The sequence below is a fragment of the Papaver somniferum genome, chromosome 3, assembly GCF_003573695.1.
Source record: "Papaver somniferum cultivar HN1 chromosome 3, ASM357369v1, whole genome shotgun sequence".
NCBI lineage: Eukaryota > Viridiplantae > Streptophyta > Magnoliopsida > Ranunculales > Papaveraceae > Papaver > Papaver somniferum.
Window position 1 is genome coordinate 67,798,118 of NC_039360.1, and position 6,147 is coordinate 67,804,264.

Genomic DNA, 6,147 nt, shown 5'->3' on the forward strand with positions numbered 1-6,147 from the left:
GTTGCACAAAACCAAACCTAAACCGCGAACTGAACTGAAACCGTGCCCTTATTAACCGAACCGAAGTGAAGCCGAGTCCCCGTGGTTTAATCATGGTTGTCTGTTTCATAAAACCGACTGTCTCGGTTTCAGTTTCGGTTGTTCATCAAAACCGTACCGACACAACCGAGAAAACCGTACCTATGTAAATCTTAGCCATCGATATATATACAATTCATCACAGCCCTCAATTTTAGGTTTAGCTTCTTTTATCTTCTTTTTTATTTGAGAGAACAGAACCACTCTCACTCCTCTTCTTCCTCCTCGACTGCTACTGCTCTCTCTTCTACACACAGATTCACCACCGCTCCATCACCAGATCCATCTCAACTATTTTCTTCTTCTTCTTTGAAGCACCGAACGACCATGCAAGATTCATTGTAAGGTTTCCCTGTTTTCGAATTGATTTTTTTGAATACTGTAATTATAGCAAGTCTGCATATTTTTATGGATTTCTGAATGAGTTTTTGAAGTGGATTAAAGGTTAACTATTTTTGATTTTTTCTTTAGCTTTTGGTTAGAAGGAATCAACAATTGTAGCAGCGGAACCAGATGTGTTGTTCAAATCAGATTTTAATGGTTGAAATCACTCATAAGTGTGAAATAACAAGAAAGGTGAACATGCTTGGGTGTAAAACTCTATTTTACAGTATGGATTTTGTTTCTTTTTTCTGATTGTTAAGTTAATCTGTTTAATTTTTACTGGATTTTTGGTAAAGTTGTTTGATTTGATTTGTTGGAGGAAGTTAATGGGAAGAATGAAAGTTATTTAAAAGTTTAAGTGGTGAATTGCTTGATGTGTTTTGGTTGTTAATCTGATTTTTTTTTTAGTTTCTAATCAAGGGTTTTGAGACTTCAATCTGGACACAAGTACTTATTGGGAAGACTATCATCCGAGGTTGGATAGATTCACGTTGATACCATCAAGGTGAGATTTATGTGCTATGTTACATCGGGTAAACTACCTCTTCATGATACAACTTGAAATAGGCTTAGGATTGTGACCTTAGGTAGCATGTAGATGAAAACATCTTTGAGTTTAGTACCTGTGCATTAAAATTCGTGTTTTTGGTACACATATTGTTACCTAATTCTTACTTTTAATACGATTTTTCTCATGGATTCCTTTTTGGATTGTAGTCTGGTTATTGTAAACCACCACAAGAATGTGGCTAGCTTTGTATGGAAGTCTGCAACAGTTGCTACCACCACTTCAGCAAAGCCCTGATTGTTGGAAACCTGCTCCTGCACTTTTGTTTTGACTGTAAATCTTGCAAGGCAGGACATTTTGCGAACTTAAAGAATGACTAGATGAAAGTTGTTGTCCTGAATATCATTTGATCAAGCACTTCTGTTGTATTTGATATTTTAAAAATTGACATGTGTATTTGTAACTCATCTTTAGTAAAATAAGAAAGAAAATTCTGTGACTTTTGCCGGTTAACCAAAAACTGACCAATTTTGTACCGAAACCGGGACCGAATGAAACCGAATATCTTAAATGGTTTCATCGGTTTCCAATATTAGAAAACCGAGTACTTCGGTGTTTCGGTTGTTTTTCTGTCAACAACCGAACCATGTGCAACCCTAAATATAATTATGTGAAACAGCTTGCATTACTTTCGTTTAAAATCTTCTTTTGGATCAAGAAGCTTTTAGTAGTATCGTTGGTGGAAACTAAATCATACAGTTATTATAACTTTTTGATTAATTGATTTGATTAAAAACTAACGGTATAATTTGTTAGAGCGTTTCTGAGTTGAACCCACAAGTTTTGCTCTCTCAAGTTTGTTGTCAATACTAGATGAAAAAAATTATATCTTGATTTCTAGTCTACTAAGTCAAGTCTCTGACTAGGTTTAGAATTTGGTAGTTGAGTATCAGACATCATCCTCAAAGACTGAAGATCGACGAAGACATTTGGAGAAATTCATCAAGGTATGTGAAGACTGAACCACTCTATTGTACTCACTATCTTAACATTCTATCTTTATAAGACTATGTCGTATGACTTCTGGTGTATCTATTACAAAGAAGAAATTTGGAGTCAAACTTGTCTTGTTAAACATGATGTTCAAAGGTCCTTAACAATATTAGTTCGAAACAATTTATTGTTCAAGAATTAATTTGCGGACCACTTGAAAATTTCCCAAACAATGATTTTATTATCATTTAAGAATGTTTCAACATCAAAAGACACAAATTCAGGACTTCAGTAATTTCGACTCGGGGTAAGTTGGAGAACTAGTTCGCAAACCAGGGATATCTGAGTTTCTGGAATGCAGGAAGGTTGCCGAACCAGTTCGCAAACCTTAAGTTCAGAACATGACAGTTTATGAACCGTGGTGACCTGAATTTATTAGTATTGGTGAAAAAGGCTTACAGTTGGTGAACCCAGTTAACTAACTGTATCCATCTGAGTTCTCGACCCAAGTAGGGTTGGCGAACCCGGTTCTTGAATGTTGTACCCTGAATCATGAACTATGCCTTACGGTTCATAAACAATTTCATCAACGGTCCCAGTAAACTTTAGCAGATGCTTAAAGACTTATTTTTTTAACAATATGATTAGTGTTCCTATGACTCTCATAAATTACTCTAAGACATCATTGATGTGTACGTGCATCATAATTAAATTCTTAAGTATTTAAATGAACATCAAATAACTTATAGTTCATAAGGCATATTTTCCAGAACAATCATTGTACACGGTTCCGTAACCGGACCACTGTGTATATTCTTTCTATGTGATTTCAACACTAATTCTCACATGCTTACTTGAAAACCTAATTAGAGTTTCATCTAAATAGATAAAGTGTTTACTTTATTCTCAAGTTATTTTAGCTTGAATTCTAAGCAACCCTCAGTCATGAAAATTATAAATAAATATCTTTTTCAACTGGGAAAATCAATCCCTGACACTTTGTGTCCTAGTTGATAGCTAGAGTCGTCCTATATTAACCTAGGTTTCCTCTGAGAAACATAATAAGGTCTATGACTAAAAGACTCCCCTTGAAGATTTGTGAAGCCAGGTTCGACTATCTTTTACCTTGATAATTCATGTATCCTGATCTTGTTGTTCATTATCGAATTTTTGTAATCTCTTTCAGGCAAGATAGATAGTGAAATGACAAGGGTACCAACTACACCACAATCTTTTCGACATCAACCTATAAGTATGGCACCTTGTGGGATGGTCTATGGATGAAGAAATCGTGACAATACAACAACAAGATAATCACTTGATAATAGTTATTGTACAAGACCGATTAAACTATGTGATCAATATCAAGTACCTGGATAACGTACAAGTGTAATTTATTTTATTATAACTAAACAATTATAATGCGGAAGTAAAGTAAATGACACAACAAGATTTTGTTAGCGAGGAAACCGCAAATGCAGAAAAAACCCCATGACCTAGTCCAGTTTTGAGTACTCTCATAATGAGCCGCTATATAAAGACACTACCAACTTCGTATAGTTGAGACCAAGTAAACTACCCCTAGTTACCTACTTTCCTCAGTATCCTTGCGCCTACAACCAATCTGGCCAGTGCACGTGAATCCTAAGATAGAGTCCAATATCTTAAGTTGCTTCAGCCTCTTTAAAGACTTTAAACACTCAACCCTTTCGATGGTCTTCCAAACTGGTAAATGACTAATCTGTTTGGTAACATGTCTTCTATCTCAGGAAATTAATTAGAGATATTATAGTTGAGCATGACAAATATTTTTCTGTTCAAAATAGATTAAACTCCTTTGTCGGTTTTTAGATCTTCCAAGATCTAGATTAAACAAGTTAACCAGATTGAGTCAAACAGAACTACCAGATTTGGATACTGAAGAGTACCACCAAATGATAGCTTGTCGATCTAAATACGAGTAGCAATAATCAGTCTATCAAAAGATAAACTAGATCTAGTCGGATCCCAGCAGATCAAGTTTGTGCACGAAGCAAATCACGAAGATACAAAAACAATAAGAAGAAATCTTCTCGTCTTCAATAATCTTTTGTACCTGCACAATAACAAACTTGATTCCTGACTTATGGTCGATCACACACAGAAGGGAGTCTGTTTACAAAGGATGATCACAAGTCAACATTAAACCCTTGATCTAGTTTGAGTGACCTTATGTCAGAAGAGAAGGCTCTCAAGAATAGTCAAACTAGGTCCAATCAAGATATAAAAACAGTTAGTCATAATTGAAAACTAAAATAACAATACGATTCTAATTTCCCACCAACGGTAGTAGTAGACGCTTCTTGATCCCAAAGAAGTCTTTAAACTAGCGAACGCAAAATGTTTCGCCTAATTAGGTTACTCTCATCTCCAAGATAGTATTACGAGAATAATATTAGTCGGCTATACCAGAAACAACAAAGACGAAGTTTGTCTGTCTCCGGATAAGTTTGTAAGAAAAACAAACTTCATTATTTATAGACCAAGGTAGGCAGGACACCGAGGAATTTCCATAACCTAATATATTCTTAAGATATGCAATAAAGCACCTAAATTCGGTTTTATATATTCCAACCAACATCCAACTGTATACAACCGAAATCTTCATGGACAACTCAATATTAGCTAGCACTTAACTAAATAACTTTCCAGAGATATGTTTTGATTGCTGGAAAAACAAACATATTAATTTTGAAATTCTTAAAAAGATTCTCTACTATTTTGGTTTGGGATCTCACCTTGAGTATCAAGAAATATCTTTCAACAGTTAAGAAATAAATAATATAGGATACTAAAATTAAGAAATCAGGAAATAACTCAGATTATTCATATATTCTGATTCTTAAAGATTTTACAGAAAATATTAATATATTCCTTTTGTGCTCTTTGAAAGCTTCCTCATTTATTTGAAATTGAGCACAAAAGAGGAAGTTTCACACAACAATGCTAGTTGTTGGAATGAGCTTTTAATCGCTCAACATAAAAGGAACATGTCTTTTGCAGTTATCAGCAGACTTTACAAGAGTTGATTGATGTATTTCGACATCTCTTTTTCTGGATCGACTCCTTGTGGTTGTTTCCCAACATTGCAATTCATTACTTCAAGGATCTGATTTAACTGAAAATTCTATCCTAAAAGGAACCGAGTCATAAGTGTGATTTGTAAACCCTTGATAATTAAGTAGAGTATGAATCTTTAGTTGACCTTGCAATTTTTTGGAGTTCAACCAATGACAAAACAATATGAATTAAAGCCACTAGTTTGTTTGTTTTCATGCCGATTTTTGTATCTTTTAGAACTGTAATCCTTTTTTCTACAGTTGTTGAGAACTGATTTAAGCAACTGAACAACAGTCAGTGGATTAGTATCTGAAACAATTTTCTTCTAATTCTTACAGGTGATAAGGATGTTTGAATCTAGATGTTGATCATTAATCAAGAGATCCTTAAAAATAGAATCACACAAGCTTGTCTCAGATCTACATTTCTTGACTAACAACTCTTCAAGTTGTCTGATTCTTGAGTGAGCATCAGATAACTTAGATTCAAATTCAAGAAGGTGGAGTTTTAGGATCTATTCTTGAATTTAACTGTAAAGAGATACAAGTACATATCATCATATTAGTGGGTACAGGATATTCAAGTACATCTTGATGCAAGGATTTCCCATGAGACATGTTTTTTATTTGTTAATATCCTTGGCTAGAGGATAATAAACTTTATCTCTCGGATTATATTTTTCAGTAAGATTAATGAAAAATTCAATCGTGTCTTTTGCTTCCAAATCAGAAACGTGCATTGCAGGTGTTTGTTTCCTTATTAACATTTTATCGTTAATATTCCCTTTAGGTTGTTCATGGAATGAACTAACAGAATTAAACTGTTGAACAGAGAGGACAAAAAAACTGGCTCCTTTTTGAGTATATTGTGTACATAGTATATCAAAACCTTGTGATACGTCAACTTAATCATTAGGTTCTTCCTTAACCATTTTAGATTCCAGTCTTATAGGTTGGATCGTACCAAACACAGATTGTTAGATCTTTTCGTATTTGCATGCTCCGATACCAATTCAAATGACGGGGGTACCAAGTACACCACAATTTTTTCAATATCAACCTTGTAGGATCAGAATCTCGCAACGA

At 34.4% G+C, this 6,147-nt stretch overlaps 1 long non-coding RNA gene across 1 annotated transcript; it reads left to right on the plus strand.

Annotated features, from left to right (window-relative positions):
- The first annotated feature begins 257 nt into the window (after positions 1 to 257).
- LOC113361335 lies at positions 258 to 1,469 on the plus strand. Its single transcript, XR_003365082.1, has 4 exons — positions 258 to 419; positions 550 to 654; positions 871 to 967; positions 1,180 to 1,469. It is a non-coding gene; the product is annotated as an uncharacterized LOC113361335 (long non-coding RNA).
- Positions 1,470 to 6,147: the final 4,678 nt, after the last annotated feature.